Source organism: Lynx canadensis, chromosome B3 (assembly GCF_007474595.2).
Source record: "Lynx canadensis isolate LIC74 chromosome B3, mLynCan4.pri.v2, whole genome shotgun sequence".
Taxonomy (NCBI): Eukaryota; Metazoa; Chordata; class Mammalia; order Carnivora; family Felidae; genus Lynx; species Lynx canadensis.
Window position 1 is genome coordinate 37,123,270 of NC_044308.2, and position 18,551 is coordinate 37,141,820.

Sequence of the window (18,551 nt, forward strand, 5' to 3'; positions counted from 1 at the left end):
CACTTTCAGGACAGGATTCAACAAATTACATGAGATACTCAGCACCTTCTTGTAAAATAGGCTTTGTGTTAGAGGATGCCGCCCAAGTATATAGGCTAATGTAAGTGTTCTGAGCAGGCGAAAGGTAGGCTAGGCTGAGCTATGATGTCTGGTAGGTTAGGGTTGGTATATGCATTTTTGATTTATGATGTTTTAAACTTAGGATGGGTTTATCAGGAGGTAACCTCATCACAAGGTGAGGAAAATCTGTATACTAGTCCTTAATGTCACCTGAAACTGGGTTTGCCTCTTGGTAGGTGTCGAACAAAAGACCCAATCAAGCCAAAGAATAGGAAAAGGAAGGAGAACAACAAGTAAAGGAGAACACCGGGGAAATTTCCCGAACAGCAAAATTGGGGGGAGTTTCAAGCTGAGAGTGCATACATATTCATGAAGGGGCTTGCACAATGAGGAATACAGCACAGAATTGAAGCACAAGTCACCTTTAGGTGACTAAGTCCAGGTTAAAGTCACAAGGCTGGCAGGGGTCAGCATCAACGGTTCTTGGGCTCCAGCTGGTCGGGTATCTGAATGCTCAAGGGGGTTTAGATCCTGCAAAGATAAGTCAAGAATGTGTGTCAGGTCAGTCTTTACTTTTGAATCAGCACTGGGAATTTTACCACTGATTTATTGTCCCTGATATGATTAGGCTACCTTCTGGCCTGATAGTGGCTGTTTGTTCGTACATTCCTTCAGAAGACAGCCAGGGTCCTAAAATGATTTTTTTTGGTCGAGAAAGCTGTGCCTGTCTTTCTTTTTCCAGGGACCCCTAACTCTTTCTGTTTACATGGTGGCTGTTCACAGATATTTTGATTCTCTTCTCCTACCCAATGGTAGGACTGTACTTCCCCAATCCTTTTGAAATTAATTCTGACCATGTGACTAAATTTTTTCAATAAAATGTGAAAGGAAATCATGTGTATCATTTTGGGGTAGAAACTTTTTTATTTAATTTTGTTTTTAATGTTTATTTATTTTTGAGAGACAGACAATGACAGAGAATGAGAGGGGAAGGGGCAGGCAGAGAGAGGAAGACAGAATCCAAAGCAGGCTCCAGGCTCTGAGCCATCTGCACAGAGCCTGACGTGGGGCTCGAACTCACGAACCACGAGATCATGACCTGAGCCAAAGTCAGATGCTTAACCGACTGAGCGACCCAGGTGCCCCTGGGGCAGAAACTTTAAGAGCTAGTGCTTACCAATCATTTCTTGGGCTGGAGCCTCCCCTTTATCAGCCTGGGTCCCTGAGTGACTGTAACCAGTAGAGAGATTTCTTCTAACCTACCATGCAGTGTGAGCAAGAAATACTTGATTTGAGTTGCTCCACTGAAATTTTAGAGTGTTTTTCTTTCTTCCCACAGCATCCTTAACCTATCCTGACCAATCTAGTGACCAAATGTGCTTATCTTTGTAGGAGGAAGCCATTATGAAGCAAGAAAGGAAATCCACAAGCCAGAAAGAGAAAGAGAGTTACATCAGACAATATTCTAATTTTAACTTTCACATGGTCAAAGACACTATAAAGAAATTATATGCTGGGAAAAACATTTGCCATACATACACAAAGGGTTAACATGAGCTATATTCAAAGGCCATCCATAAACTGATAACAAAACAAGCCAGTGGAAACAATAGAGCAAAGGATATGAGGAAGTTGTGGACAGTTGCTGTTTCCTTCTCCAGCTGTGTCTTTCTCCTGCCAAAAGCACCTAGATTTTCTTTGGGGGAACTGCCCCTCTCCCGTTCTCAGGCATGTGATTTGAGGAGCTTGCCCACACCCGCAGCTGCAGGGGTCCAGAGTGCCAAGACCGGCAAACCTGAGTCACATGCCAAACCCTGGGCCAATCATTGAGCTTCGGAATGATTGGGTCGATTTTGGCATTTCCATGAGATATTACTGAGCAGTATGTATGTATGTATCTATGTATGTATGCATTCATTCATTCATTTTACTGAGCCGTTTTTAAAAATGAGATACTCTACTATGCTTGCATGAAAAGACGTGCATCATATATATTGTTGAATGAAACAGGCAAGTTTCTGGGTAATGTGTATAACAGGACCACATTTTTTTTTCTAAATAGGAAAGAGGGGAAGAGCCTCTAATTAAATGTGACTGCATCTTTGCATGAGCGTAGAGAAAAGTGCATAATGCTACACACCGAATTGTTAAGACCGTGTGTTTGTGATTGGGCTCTTGTCTCAGGTCCAAACCAATGCTTTAATTCTCTTTCGTGAGGCTGGGGCTGAGACTCCACAAACTACACTTCAGCGTTGGGTGCTCTGCTTCACTCTGGTGACAGAACGGTAATAAGGGGTTCCAAAAGGCTGGAGGAGGAACTTCCTGTTTGCTTCCTATTCCTTTCTCCTTTTTTTTCCCTAAAGTTTATTCATTTATTTTGAGAGAGAGGGGAGTGGAGAGCAAGCATGAGTGGGGGAGGGGCAGAGAGAGAGGGAGAGAGAGAATTCCAAGCAGGCTCCGTGTTTGTAAGATCATGACCTGAGCTGAAATCAAGAGTTGGATGCTTAACTGACTGAGCCACCCAGGTGCCCCCTTCCTGTTCCTATCAGAGTATCCCCACTAATTTTTCACCCTGGCAGCAACACCTGGTTCCAGTTTCCAGTATTTTCCACATGCCCAGAATGAGCTTAGGAGTGCCCACTCCTCAGAGGTCTTGGGTACCAGCTCCACAAGCCCCTTCTCCAAGTTTCTGGGTTCAAATAACTCAGCCAGTTCCCTTTGTTCCCCAGACGTAGAGGTGGGAACCACCTCCTGTAGCTACTCTCTTACCTCAGTGGTCCCTTTATCCCTCAGTCCTCCACTACCTGTTCAGTCATTATCAAGTTTGTTATTGCTGCTGTAACAGATCATTACAAACATAGGGGTTTAAAACAACATAAATGTATTATCTTACACACTTCTGGACGTCAGAGTCCAAAGTGGGTCTCATCGGGTTAAAATCAAAGGGTCAACAAAGCTTTATTCCTTCTGGAAGCCCTGGAGAAATCTACTTCTTTGTCTTTTCCACTCAAGAAACTGCCTGCATTCTTTGGTTCATGGCCCCTTCCTCCACCTTCGAAGCCAGCCATGTAGCACCTTCAAATCTTTCTCTGACGTTCTTGCCTCCTCTATCCCTTATAAGGACCCTGTGATTACATTGGACTCACACAGATGATCTACGATAATCTCCCATTCTCAAGACCATTAATGTAATCACATCGGCAAAGTCCCTTTCACCATGTCAAGTAACATGGTGACCAAGTTCTGGAGACTAGGAGATGGACATCTTTAGGGACTATTATTCTGTCTACTCTCCCAAACCCCTAGATCAGAATTTCATAAACTTTTACTGTAAAAGACTAGACAGTAAATATTCTAAGCTATGCAGACCATATGGTGTCTGTCACAGCTATTCACCTCTGCTATCATAGAATGAAAGCAGCCATAGATGGGGCAGCAAGGGATGAACTTGGCTGTGTTCCAGTAAGACTTTATTTACAAATATGAGCTGGGAAGGATTTGGCCTGTGGGCCTCAATGTGCCCAGTCCGTCCTAGATAAAACTTTTGTCTGTTAAAATACTGATGTATTTTCTGTTTTTCTGACTGATTCACTTTCATTACCTCAAGAGGGTGAAATTGAAGAGGGTAGTGAGGAGACTATTACATTTTCTGTATATATCTCTATACTGTTTGGCTTGTCACGATTACAATATATTACTTTTATGACTAAAATACCAAATATCTGGGGTGCCTGGGTGGCTCAGTTGGTTAAGCGTCTGACTTCAGCTCAGGTCATGATCTCACAGTTCGAGTTCGAGCCCCGCGTCGGTCTCTGTGCTGGCAGCTGGAGGCCTGGAGCCCGCTTTGGATTCTGTGTCTCCTCCCTCTCTCTCTGCCCCACCCCCGCTCACACTTTGTCTCTGTCTCTCTCAAAAATAAATAAACATTAAAAATAATAATAATAATAATTAAATAAAATACCAAATATCCAATAAACAAAAATGTATGGACTGTATGATCTTATCTATATATAAAAATGTTCTTTACAATACCAAAATATTGGAAATCAACTAAATGTCTAACCAACGCCTGCAGGAGTTGGATGAATGACATATTTACACACTGGCCAGTGCAGTGGTTCCCCATTTCACTCACACTAAAAATAAAAATCCTTACAATAGCCTATAAGGCCCTACGTTTATTTATCTACTACCTCTTTTTTTAAATGTCTATCTCTTCCTGCTAAAATGTAAGTTACACGAGGATGAGGATTTTTCTCATTTTTGTGAATTGATGTATCCTAAGAGCTCAGGACAATACCTCTCACGTAGTAGTGCTCAATCATTATTTACTGAGTAAGTGAATAATGGAATACTTTGCAACCATTAAAAATGATTTTAGGGGCGCCTGGGTGGCTCAGTCGGTTAAGCGTCCGACTTCGGCTCAGGTCACGATCTTGCGGTCTGTGGGTTCGAGCCCCGCGTCGGACTCTGGGCTGATGGCTCAGAGCCTGGAGCCTGCTTCCGATTCTGTGTCTCCCTCTCTCTCTGACCCTCCCCCGTTCATGCTCTGTCTCTCTCTGTCTCAAAAATATATAAACTTAAAAAAAAAATTAAAAAAAAATGATTTTATAGAATTAACTTTCCACATTTAATCATGTGGAAAAATGTTCAAGATATATTAAGTGAAAAGAATCCCACAATAAGGTAATATATACCCTATAATTTAATTTTCAAAAGTTGTGTTTATACATGGAAAAAATACGGACAGATATACTCTGATATACATATATATTTTTGGGGGGTATACTTTGGTATATTAAACAGTGGTTATCTCAGAGTGTGAGATTTTGAGTAAGTTTTTATTTTAAAATTTAATTTCTTTTATTTTTAAAGATAAAAATTAGAATATCTATCTTTGTGGGGCGCCTGGGTGGCTCAGTCGGTTAAGTGTCCGACTTCAGCTCAGGTCACGATCTTGTGGTTCACGAGTTTGAGCCCCGCATCGAGGTCTGTGCTGACAGCTCAGAGCCTGGAGCCTGCTTCTGATTCTGTGTCTCCCTCTCTCTCTGACCCTCCCCCATTCATGCTCTGTCTCTCACTGTCTCAAGGATAAATAAACGTTAAAAAAACAAATTTAGAATATCTATCTTTGAGATATTCTTGAGGGGTTCCACTGCTTTTTCTCATGTGACTCTTCAGCTACAGAGAAATGATACAATTCCTAAGTTACTACATTCCTTCATTCCAACAAACAAAATAGTTCTCAGAAGAACCAACCAGCAGTCCTGATCTTAGTAAGAATTTCCCAAGAGCAAGCTAGCTATTCTTTAAGGTCTAAATGGCAGACAGCAGGGGTGCCTGGGTGGCCAGTCAGTTACACATCTGACTCTTGATTTCGGCTCCGGTGACACTGAGCCCTAGGATCCAGCCAGCAATCCAGCCCCGCACAGGGCTCAGCACAGAACACGGAGCGTGTTTGGGATTCTCTCTCTGTCTCACTCAAAATAAATAAATAAACTACAGAAAAAAAAAAAAGGAAAAGAGCAAACCTTCTGTCAGTCTTCTGTCACTTCAAGCGAATGGCCTGTTGCCTCCTATGAAAGCACTAGGCACTTTAGAGGCACTCATTATGAAAGAATTGTGCCCACCTACAACAGAAGCGCCTCCTGGACAGGAGTCCCATTTTAGGTTGAGAATTAGTCTAGGTTAGTAATAAGAGTAGTAGTTAGGAGTCATTAAGACCTACATGATCTTGGGCAAGTTTCTTGCCCCCTTGGACTCTCAGTATTCTCATCTGCAATTTGGGATAATAAGGTCCATGTGACATGACTGTAGAGGTGTGGTCATGAAGAACAAGGGCCTTGGGGGATGCGCCCGGGTGGCTCAGTTGGTCAAGCTTCCGATTTTGGCTCAGGTCATGATCTCACAGTTCTCGAGTTCAAGCCCCACGTGGGGCTCACTACATGGGTCTCTCTCCTCCTTCCTTTCCCTTTATATCTCTTACAGCACTTAGGACAGGTGCCTCACATGCACAAGCACTCTCCTCTCTCACCTCCATGCCCTTCCCTGTCATAAGGAGCACTGTTCACAGTGGCAAGCCAAATACTGGGTCTCTGATCCTTAGCCCTCTCCACCCCCGACAACATTCAGCTCTGTGACTCTGGGTCTCTGTGACTAGGGGGAGAGTATGCACGTGATTAAGGTGATGCTAATGGCCTCACCTTACCAGATCTGGCTGAACTGCTATGGGCTGTTCTGTGAAGGACTCCAGCTCTGCTGTCAACCTTTGAAAGGCTATTCAAATGCAAAAGACTCAGAAGGTAAGGATGCTTGGCCCTAAAATAAAATTGTTATAAAGCCTCCAAGGGTTGGAAAAAACCTGGCTGTGTAATCACCATAGCTGGGCTTTGTTTAAATAAGAGTGTTTGAGGAATGTGTTCAGGATTATTTAAACTCAGACCATGTAAACTCTAAAGAATTCAAAAAGTAAGGGCAAACACTTAAATGACTTTAAAGATTTGCAAGATAAGAGGTTATATAAGTTGTATAGTCATATATAATTTATGTAACCTCCTTCCTTCATCCTGAGGATCAAGTCATTCTATACAGCATGTCTGGGGGGAACAAATGTGGGGAGGGGAGATGGAATCCATGTGTAGGTATATAATGAGATCATACATCCTGGGTTTTCTAGGGTCAGGCTCAATATAAAATATTGTTTTGGGGGCACCTGGGTGGCTCAGTAGATTAAGTGACCGACTCTTGATCTCGGCTCAGGTCATAATTTCAGTTTGTAGGATTGAGCCCCGCATCGGGCTCTGTGCTGACCGTATGGAGACTCCTTGGGATTTTTTTCCCTCCCTTTCCCCTGCTCACACACACACACTCTCTCTCTCTCACACACAAAATAAATAAACATTTTTTATTATTAAAAAATCCTTTAAAAAATAGTCTGGCTTGGCAGACAGTGTGTTTTGGGGTTTTGTTTCTGAAAATACGGCCACCATTTTACTTCACTGGGATCATCTATTCCCATACCCTTATTTTGCAAAGAAGAAGGTGAGACCCAGAGAGGGACTTACCAGGGCTAAGTAAAATTCCTGGCATATAGGTACTAGCTAAATATTTGCCAACTGATGCAATTTGGGCCGATGGCTTGCTTAAAATTAGCGAGTTGTGGGGTTGGAACTCTTCCTCTGGCCTTCTCAGCTGGAGACCATCCAGCCTCCTGTGTGCGGGAACCAGGCCAATACTGACCATGGAAGAGAGAGTGTTAGCAGCCACAGATCCTTCAAGCAAGTGGGTTTGGGATTAAGTGAGCCCCTTCAACTTTGTTGGGACCTCTGGGCACCAGTTACACACTTCCCCAACACCTGTCTTACTGGCCGTACATGACACCATTTTTATAGGCCCTTCTAGGAAAGTTGTCTTGGTCTAAGTCAGGTCTCCAACCTACCCCCCAACTGATTAGATGGAGGATCAGGTCCAACTCGATTGTGGCCATCTTTATATACTGGAAAGAACACTGGCAGACAGGCAGTGGACCCACCAGAACTACCCTTAGGGGACAGATAGAAGATGTAGGGGATGCTGTGATGGGCCACCACACTCCCCTTCGGTACTGAGGCACTCATTTCTTCTGCTGCTGGCTTTATTGGCTGTTGGCAACCCACTGCTGAGTCCCTCTTCTAGAACTGCCCTCAGCCAAGTGGTACTCCTTTCCCAAGAGCGGCCAGCATCCAATACGTAGTGAGAATACAAAGGCCTGACCCCACCATCTCAATTTGGAAAAACTCTGAAAGGCCACCCCAGCTCCAGCATTCCCCAAGGGGTTGGCTGAGGCCTTTGTATTGACTACATCAAAGTCCAACTTCTCCCTCAGCCCTCACTCCTCACAGATGTTGATCCTGAGAGTTCTCCCCAGTTAACTTCCTGCCTACCAATATCCACCTCAAGAGCCTTTTTGCTACAGAATCCATCCTAAGACAGAGCGAGAAGCGTGCCTAGAGACCATGGGAGAAGACTGTGAACAAAAGCCATGAGGTAGCAGACACCACAGCCTTACAGAAACTTTTCGTAAGTCAGGTGCCATAATTAAAAAGAGAGAAGAAAAGTAGAGAGAGATCAAATCACTTTCTCAATGCATCCTTAAAATCAGCTGAAGTAACTTAAGTTGTCTCCCTTCCAACCAAAAAAGAATCTCTCAGGACCATACTCAGCTGAGCATCTGCCTTGCGTCCTTATCGTCTTTCCACTTCCTGCCGTGATCCTGGGACCACATGACTGGAACACGCTGCCCACATTTGTCAGCCTCTCCCTTTGAGGAACTGGCCAGTGTTCTCTAACCCCCAACTTGTGGCGGCAGTCTCGTTCCGAATCAACTGATGACCCAGAACAAAGGTGCAACCGCCCGTCTGATTCTGAGTACAGCATGTCCCCCTGGATGCTGCCTTGGACTGCTGCCGGCTCCCCTGGGGGCTAGTCTGACAGCAGGATCATTTTCTCTAGCTCTATCCCCTTTGGCTCTGGCTCTTCTTCTCCCTCCATTAACCCATGATGTTGAGGGTACAGCCAAGTACATTCGTGTTCTAATGATCTCCATTACTTTTTGGCTTTAGTTTCCCCTCTAAGAAAGTGCAGACAGGGCTCCTTGCAATTTTAGGCTTTTTCCCCTTGTTTCTTGTTCTCTTGGTTTGCACGTTTCACTCCTCAGCAAGAGACGTCTTTAAGCTTTAAGAATTCATTAGGTCAGGGGCTCCTGGGTGGCTCAGTCGGTTAACTGTCTGACTTCAGCTCAGGTCATAGTCTCTTGGTTCATGGGTTCGGGCCCCGAGTCGGGTTCTGTGCTTACAGCTCAGAGCCTGGAGCCCGCTTCGGATTCTGTGTCTCCTTTTCTCTCTGCCCTCCCCTGCTCATGATCTGTCTTTCTCTCTTTCTGTCTCAAAAATAAATAAGCATTAAAAAAATTTTTTTAAAGAATTCATTAGGTCAGAACTAAGGTTTGTGGAGAACATCTAACTGGTAGAATGAAGTTTTCACATTGAGGCTGAAATATGAGTTCAACTATTTCTTGTAATAATATACAAGGTGATGGATCATAAAAAGTTACTTTTCAAATGGGTTCATGTACTTATTTTCAGAAAAATGTTAGTATGTAAACTTTTAAACATACACAAAGAAATCATATGATGAACCCTCACATACCCATTATCCAGTCTAATCTATATAATTTTTTTTAACGTTTATTCATTTTTGAGAGACAGAGACAGAGTGTGAGCAGAGGAGGGGCAGAGAGAGAGGAAGACACAGAATCTGAAGCAGGCTCCAGGCTCTGAGCTGTCAGCACAGAGCCTGACAAGGGGCTTGAACCCACCAACTGTGAGATCATGACCTGAGCTGAAGTCGGACGCTTAACCGACCGAGCCACACAGGCGCCCCCAGCCTAAGTGATCTAAAATGTACATATTTATTTCTACTGTGCTCAGCTGAAATGAGTGCAATCCATAGATAATGAATCAACAAATTTACCTGCAGGTAACTGAAGGTCACCTTAAAATGACAACTACTGATCACATTGTTTGATTGACCCGAGTCATTGTGCTCCTTCAGACATGCATTCCCATGACTCCTACGGTGAATTGGCAGGCAAAAATGAATGGTTTTTTCTATAGATCTGTTTTTTAAAAATTTTTAAATGTTTGTTTATTTTTGAGAGAGAGAGTGAAACAGAGAGTGAGTGGGGGAAGGAGGGAGGGGCAGAGAGAGAGGGAGACACAGACTCCGAAGCAGGTTCTAGGCTCTGAGCTGTCAGCACAGGGCCTAACGCGGGACTTGAATTCACAAACTGTGAGATCATGACCTGAGCCGAAGTCAGCTGCCTAACCGACTAAACCACCCAGGCAGCCCTATAAACCTCTGGAATCGTTCCTTTCTACCTGCATCCTACTTTTTAAAAAATATTTCTTTTTTTAATGTTTATTTATCTTTGAGAGAGAGAGAGAGAGCAGGGGAGGGGCAGAGAGAGAGGGAGAGACAGAGAATCCCAAGCACGCTCCTCACTGTCAGTAAAGAGCCCGATGGGGGCTTGAGCTCAGGAACCTTGAGATCATGACCTGAGCTGAAACCAAGAGTTGGACGCTCAACCGACTGACCCACCCAGGCGCCCCATCCTACTTTTATGGTTTTGGATCCTCACTAGTCTCTTGTCTGTGTAACTAGATTTTACATTTTCAGATTTTAATCTGTCGTCTGCCCCACACCCCACCCCGTATTTGCTTCTCTCCATCCCTCCCATTCAAGCAGACGGTGAACTCTGAACTATGAGACGTTGAGAAGGTCTGAAGCAGAACAGGAGGCAGAAGCAGGCAAAACTCTCTGGGTTTTGTTTTCCCCAAACCCAAGGAGCTTGAGGGAAAATTAGAGGGTTTGCAAAGGAGAGAAGGGAAGAAGGCTATTTGCAGGTGTAGATAGTGTTTAGAGGCAAAAATAGAATTTCTTGGTGGGGGGAGTCCCTGTCAAGGGGGAGCCTGGTTCTGCTTCCTGCGAGGCAGCAAGTTCCCACAGAGGCATGGCTGCTGGCTACATCTAGGTTGGGTGACCATAAACAGACTCGCAAGAGATGCCCCGATCCCCAGTGTGGCACAAAGGTTACGGAGAGCGGCTGGGCCCGGAGGGAGGAGAGCCAGTGGTTTTCTCAGTGGTACCAAACGTCTGATGAAGAGCACATTGCTGTCCACCCCCATCTTGACACTGGGTGAGACTCTGGGGCTGTGTGGCACCACCCCAGCTGGTGAGGTGGGGAAGATCTCAGGTCAAGTCTCCGGGGGATTGTCTTGGAGTCACTTTCGTAACTTGTCTAAGTTCACACACCCGCTAACACGTGGCACAACTGGTTTGGACAGCTCGGAGCCTGGAGCCCGCTTCGGATTCTGTGTCTCCTCTCTCTGCCCCTCCCCTGCTCGCACTCTGTCTCTCTGTCTCTCTGTCTCTCTCAAAAATAAAAAAGAAAGAAAGAAAAGGAAAAAGAAAGAAAGAAATTGGAGATGAAATAAACTGTACTATACGGGGGGCACCCGGGTGGCTGAGTCAGTTAAACATCTGACTTTGGCTTGGGTCATGATCTCAGGGTTGGTGAGTTCAAGCCCCACATCGGGCTCAGCACTGTCAGCGCAGAGCCCGCTTGAGATGCTCTGTCTCCCCCTTTCTCTGCCCCTCCCTGGCTCCCTTCCAGCTCTCCCTCTCTCTCCCTCTCTCTGCCTCTTTCTCTCTCTCTCAAAAATAAATAAATAAACATTAAAAAAAAAAACTGTACTATGCAAACGTCTGGTTTAGGGATAATATTGGGAAGAACACTAACAAAGGGCACTTTCATATGTAATAATCCAGCCCTGAGGCCCTACTGGGACTTCAAGGACAGTTCTGCTCCTGAAGGCTGAGCTCGCTGGTGTCTCAGCCTGGACACAGCCTGTTCCCCTCTCCTGAAACATATTGCCCAACTCTTCCCCCCACCTCCCCACCTTCCATTTGCAAACTCCTATCGATCTTCTGGTCTCAAAGTAAGATGTCACCTCCTCTGGAGACTCTTTCTGGAACACACCTCACCCAAACATTTGGGTGACACATTCCTTCTCTGGGCAATCTCAATAAGCATGCTCTGGCCCTTTAGTGCTAAAATGCAACCCCCCCCCCTCATTCACCAACCCATCAGCCTACTCCTCCTTCCCTACAGCCCCTACCTCTAACTAAGCTAGCAAGCTCCTGGAGAGTAGGGGCTGTGTCTTGCTTATCATTGTATTTCTAAGGTCTAGAACAAGGCCTCACACACAATAGATACTCAGTATTTGAATATCTGTTAAATAAAGCGAGGTACAAATATGCCCTCTGAGTCATCAAAGACAGATTCATTTACGGCCCCGAGAATTTCAGTGCCAAGCATGTCTTATTATAATTGAATTTCTTGAAAATTGGCAATCCAAATACAGCTCGAATATAGCATAGCTGGTCACCACCCACCCACAAGCAGATCGTCATTCCTCCTTGAAGGGCTCGATAATTCTTTGGCTTGTCTCATTGCCCCTAAGTAAATTCTTGAAAAACATTAGCTGAGTAATTGGTAAACATAATACATCTCTCCCTGACTACTGTGGGGACAGAATTAACTGCATAAATTCCTATTGTTTACCATGACTCAGAGCTGAGGGGTGTTCTATGTTTCATAAATTATAGGAGCTGGAACAGGTCTTTTCCTCCTAAAAACATACCAGAACCCAGTATATACGTGAGGCCGGATGCAGCAACTGCAAGACGGCTGTGAGAATCTAGAGCCTGGATTCTAGACAGCCCTGCCTTCAGTTGTTTACAGTCTAATACTAGAAGATAGTGAGCAGCACACCATTCCCAAACTTAACCGGGGCTTCTGCTCAAGTTCACAGATTTGTATTCCGCTCTCCCTGTACCTCAAGCTGGTTAATGAGAAGTTAATGAACTAAGGCGTCAGCCAAGCCCTAAACGAACAACTGTCCTAAACACTGACTAGACTGATCAGCCACAGACGTTTCACAATGAATGATGGGGGGAAAATCAGTCTTACTCACAGCAAACCGTGCTAGATTAAAATGTCTCCCACAATACCATGACAAGCAGTTGGGCCATTAAAATTACAAATGGCCACTTAAGCTAATGTATTTTGTTTGCCTGATGCCCTCTGGAGCTGTACATCTCTCTGCCAGAGATGACACAGATATGTGATTATCTCGGTGTTTATCTTAGACTGGAGTAAGAACAATGAGGTCTCCTATAAAGTTTTGGATGGCTGGTCTTAGGACACAGCTGTCATTTTTCACAGCACCCAGTGGACTCTGGGTACAAATGATGTATTTCCTCATAAGGAGGTGTAGACTTTTTTTTTCCTGTCTGGCTTCCATATCTCCCTCAGCCTTATTTTATAGAAGATGAGACTTTGACTGATGGGTCCAGACCTGGAGATTGGAGCACGCTGAGCCAATAAGTTTCTTCCCTGGGAATCTACAATCCAGGCTAAGAGATTCCATTTTCAGTGTGACTGGTTTACAGACAGCACGTATAAATGCAGAACTGGGAGGGGTGATTTCTGCCACATTTATTTGGTCTGTGGAACAAATAAAGCCAGAATGCAGTTAGAAAAAATTACCAGTTTGAAAGAGGACTTCAGCTGCCTCCATTTAGAACGCGAACATCCTACTTGGGTTCTTCTTTCCAGCTTGTCTCTGGGCCCAGGTGAAAGACCCTGAGAGTGTAAAGGTCCCCTGATGGGAACAGAAACTACCCCCTCCACCGACAAGGGCTGCGCTGAGCCAACAAAACCCCACCCACGACTGCTCCAAGACAATGATGGATTTGACCACGTTTTCCTTACATCAACCTGGAAATATTTTTGGCGCTTTGGAGATAGTCTTTGAGACGCTAGTCCACCAGTCCGCCGTCTTCTCAGCGTTGGCCTCACTGAAATAAATATATTTCTTGTTTCCAACATCTCCACTCATTTCTCTGCCTTTGGATTTTTGTCAGCGGCCAGGGGCCGGACCCGGTCTGTTTGGGACCCCTGGAGCGAGGTGCTCCTGCACCCCTGTGTGCTGGCTACGAATTTTTTCTACTACCAATCTGCTTTAATCTAGTAGTCAAAAGATGCATAACTAATACAGTGGCCGCGTTGTGGCATATATAAACTGCAATAGGAATTTGGAAAGAGGAGGCATTATTAACACCACTGGTCAGCACTAGAACCCAGGTACAGCGGGGCCTACAGGCGTGTCGTTCAACGATCCTCCCACCTCACTGCTACATTTAACCCTTACACTTCTTTGATTTTGTCCAGAGGATACCACGGTCTAGGATGTTGTCAAGAAATACTTGTGGGATGAATTAAGATCGGTGATATGCTGGTACATGTTTAACTATTGGCCTTGTTGGGGGGGTCGAGGCACAGGGAGGTGAGCCCTGATTTGCAGCCTTTGCCAATTTCCAAAGTGTAGATACTCTATCCATGGCCAATTTCAAGCTATCACTGTGAAGTCGACAAATGCACAGTTAGAAAAAGACGCACAGTTTGGGGTGCCTGGGTGGCTCAGTTGGTTAAGCGTCCGACTTCAGCTCAGGTCACGATCTCATAGCTTGTGAGTTCGAGCCCCGCGTCGGGCTCTGTGCTGGCAGCTCAGAACCTGGAGCCTGCTTCCGATTCTGTGTCTCCCTCTCTCTCTGCCCCTCCCCCGTTCATGCTCTGTCTCTCTCTGTCTCAAAAATAAATAAACATTAAAAAATTTTTTTTTTTTTTTTAAAAAAGAAAAAGACTCACAGTAACACAACATCCTACAGTATTTCTACCATATACACATGACAGGTGTAAATCACCTCCAGAGCATGGATAATAGTAGCATGCAGTCAAAGTATTAGGAAATGGTGAGTACTGAATGAATATTTATTAGTCTTGTTTTCATGTAATTTATTTAAGATATTCAAATGCTAATGTTAATAATGGCCGTGTTTAATAACTGGCAAAGCTCCTGTAAATGTGGTTATCTACTTTTGCAAACCGGCACCAGTTGGTTTCAGCACACTACTAATTGGGATGAATGTTGGTTGGTCAAATTCAAAAACAGGTTTATTATCCGATTAATACGATAGCTAATACAGAGTAACCTCACCTAAACCCCCAATGCTAGGGCCTGGCACGTGCATTCTTGTGTTGTTGTTCTTCCTAACTCAGAACCTTCTCATTTCCCGTGGAAGCTGTTCTAAATCTTTACCCACCCTTCTTCCGGAGGAAGTAATGCCCCACCCTCTCCAAGGCTCCCCACCCCCACCCCACGCTCCTGCTCTCCCACACCTCCTCTGGGACATCAGGCCATTAATTGCAGTCAGCACATCCCAAACCAAACTCATTAGTTTCTGCCTGAACTTGCTGTTCCTCCCCCTTCTCCACCTATTTTACACCCTAACCACAAAGAACTATTTGTCCCTATCTCATTTAACGCCACCCCAATTCATTCTGCCTACCAAGCTGCAACTCAGTACGGTGGTTCTCCACCTTGGCCGTATTCTAAGATACCTGTGCCCAGGCACTAGAGCCACAGTTCTAGACTTCGTTAGTCTGAGGTGTGGCCTGAGCACCGGGGGAGGAGGGGGGCTTACAAGATCCCCACATGATTCTGATGTGCAGCCAAGTGCAAACCACGGCACTGTAGTCCCATCCTTACCCGATCTCTCAGCATGTATTTATTTATTTATTTTGACTGGCTGCCAAAGACCAGTCAATTCTGCCTCCAAAATGTTTCCTAAACCTATTGCGCATCTCCACTTCTACTGTCCTTGCTCCATCACCACCTCACATGGATTACCACCGTGGCATCTTGACCTCTCCTCCCACAATCTCTGTATTAGTACATCCTCTTGCAATCACCCGAGTGATTTTTCCAAACTGCAGGTCTGGTCGTGTCTCAACACCCACTGAAAAGCCATTAGAGTGACAAGCATTTGCACCACAATATCTGGATGCCAGAAATGTAGCATCTCATTCTCTTTCTGAATCAAATTAAAGTCACTCTGAGCATCCATTTTCCAGGGGAGCGGCTTATTAGTGAGAGTTTTCTTTCCTAGAATTGGACAAGACTCCCAGGAGTCTTAAAGGGCCAGGGAGTGTGGGGAAAACCCTTCTAGCTCCATTTTTGTCACTGCTGGGACGTCCTTTGTCCATCTTGTGAGGTACAGTTCCATTCCTTTCCATTCAAGCAGGTCACAAAGGTCTTTCCTCTAGACTTCCACGCCATAGGGTCTGGGGTCTGGCTTCCCTGGACATAGCAAACAGCCATTCGCAATCTGGGGCACTGAGTGCCCCTGGGTGCCTAGGGGTTGAACCACCCATGGGCCTCCTACCTCTGAACACTTAGTCCCTTCCCTGTCTTGGGGAAACGGACTACCTCCTCAACCCTGGAAGTCTTCCTTCTCCCAAAGGAACCTGTTTCAGAGTTCAACACAAAATCCTGCCTGCTGCAGGGCACATGGCTCGACAGCCTGGAGCATTTCATCTGGCATAGAGGAGAATCCTGGCCCTGGCCTGGTCTGAGCAGGTCACCTCCCTGGGCTGGGTCTCCCTTTTCCTCAGTGCCTGCAGGTAGCTATGACTCTCCCTGTTCTAGCCTTTTGTTATAGACTTGGTCTTGTCTACACGTTCCTCCTTTCCTTAACCCCGTGGAGTTACACAACATAGAAGGAAGGAGTGGTGTGGTCAATGATTAAACAACCTTATTGTTAGGTGGCCAGGTGCTTGCAGAATGCAGCATCAAGGCAAAAAGAACTCCTAGGAGCTGAGTTTGGGACTGGTCCCTCAGCATCCTTCTTGGCCTCTTCTAGCTGTCTCTCCGGGTATGCAGGGAACATAATGAGCTGCCTGTAGTTCCCCAGCCATAACCCTTCTGTGGCCTCCATAACCTTGCTCACGCTGATCTCTCTGGCTTTAACACCTCCCCCCCATTAACGTTCACTTACATGTCACCTCTCTAAAAACAACTTCCCAAATCATCTCTCAAACATTTGATCCACGCCTTCATTTTAGACCTTATCATGTTACTATTTTTAATATTCTACATGGTATTAAAAATTTTTTTGATGTTTATTTATTTTTGGGAGAGAGAGAGAGAGAGAGAGAGCCAGAGAGTGAGCAGGGAGGGGCAGAGAGAGAGAGAGAGACACACATACAGAATCCGAAGCAGGCTCCAGGCTCAGCTGGCAGCACAGAGCCTGGTGCAGGGCTTGAACTCACGAACTGGGAGATCATGACCTGAGCTGAGATTGGATGCTTAACCCACTGAGCCACGCAGGCCCCCCTATGTGGTACTTTTTCAAAAATGTTTATTTATTTTTGAGAGAGAGAGAGAGAGAGAGAGAGAGAGCGAGCATGAGAGGGAGAAGGGCAGAAAGAAAGAGGGACAGAGGCTTCAAACAGGCTCTGCGCTGACAGCAGTGAGCCCAATGAGGAGCTCAAACTCACGAACCATGAGTCCGATGGTCAACTGACTGAGCCACCCAGGCACCCCTGTACGTGGCATTTTACACACACCCTCAGCTGCATACTCACATGCACGCGTTATACTGGTGAATTTCTTACAGATAGGAAGTGGACAGTTTTGAGCGGCTGGTTTCGGGCTTTGTTTTTGTTTTTAAGTAGGCTCTATGCTCAACCTGGAGCTTAAACCCACGACCCTGAGATCAAGTCACATGCTCTAGTCACTGAGCCAGCCAGCGCCTCTAGGGTTTTTCTTTTTAATCTTTGTGTCTTCATCACCTTTCACCAGTCAGGCACATGTTGGCTGGATTTCTAGAAAGTTAGAGCCAAAAGGGGCAATTGAGATCATCTCATCCAGCGGTTTTCCAACTCTGCTTTAGTTATACGATCCCTTTATTTCAAACAAAATCTTACACAGAAGACCCAATATTTAAATAGGTGAGAGCAGAGAGGCTGTAGTTAAAGCAGAGGAGACGCGGTGCCGAGAGAGGTCCATAGACCCGCCTGCACAAGTCAAAATCAAAAACCACAGATTTTGCCCAATGCCTTCATTTTGCCGATGAGGCAACCATGGCCAGATTTCTATTTTGCATAAATCTACTCCATCCCACATCTTTGGAATGTTGTTGCTTTATTCTAGTCTAGAATCATCACCATCATCTTCTAGAATCATTACAGGCTCACAAGAGGCATCAATGACCCATTTTTAAAGCCTTTCTGGAATAAACGATTTCCTTTGCCATGTATTATATATCCTATTAACCAATTCTTCAAGGAAGGTGTTTACAGGCAAGTTATTACTGTGTCAGGATTGCAGAAACATGTATTCCAATTATACTGTGGTTCATTTTATTGCTTAAAAATTTTTTTGCCCTATAATATTGTGTGGGTGTTTGTGAAATTAAACTGCTTGTGTCGGTGCCGCAGAGCTCTGCCAACGGGCCTCAAGACTCTTCCATGCTGAAGATCCTCAGGAAGTATCTGTAGTCTCTTGTTATAAGGTCCAATTTGGCTTTTGTTGTTTTTAAACAATCCAGGAAGCTGACCAAAGCACTCCCTTCCTTTAAAAGCCACAGTGCATTGAGATGCAACTCTCTTTGAGGTTGGAGGTATTTGCTTATACTTACCAGGCCTTGGGTTTTTTTGTTTTTGTTTTTTTTTTTACATATTTTTAAAGTTTTATTTATTTAAGTAATCTTTACACCCAATGTGGGACTTGAACTCACGACCTTGAGATCAAGGGTCAGAGGCCCTTCTGAGGAGCCAGCCAGGTGCCCCAGGCCTTGGGTACTTTTAAATGAGAAGGCAAGCCATTGGAAATTCTCAAGGTCAGCTCGCAATTGACTGGAGGGCTCCATGCATATTGTGAATTCCCGCAGAGAGGGCGTTGTCAATTCTATCACACTCACTGCCCTTCTAGTCTGACCCTTCCTCTCCTTTTCCACCATCACCATTGTGAGTCAGGCCTCACCAT

The 18,551-nt window shown here is 45.0% G+C and overlaps 1 protein-coding gene across 2 annotated transcripts in view; it reads right to left on the reverse strand.

The window, feature by feature from the left end:
* Positions 1 to 18,551, reverse strand: part of PIAS1 (protein inhibitor of activated STAT 1) — a 157,236-nt gene that overhangs the window by 138,322 nt on the left and 363 nt on the right. The gene's annotated exons all lie outside the window — the stretch shown is intronic.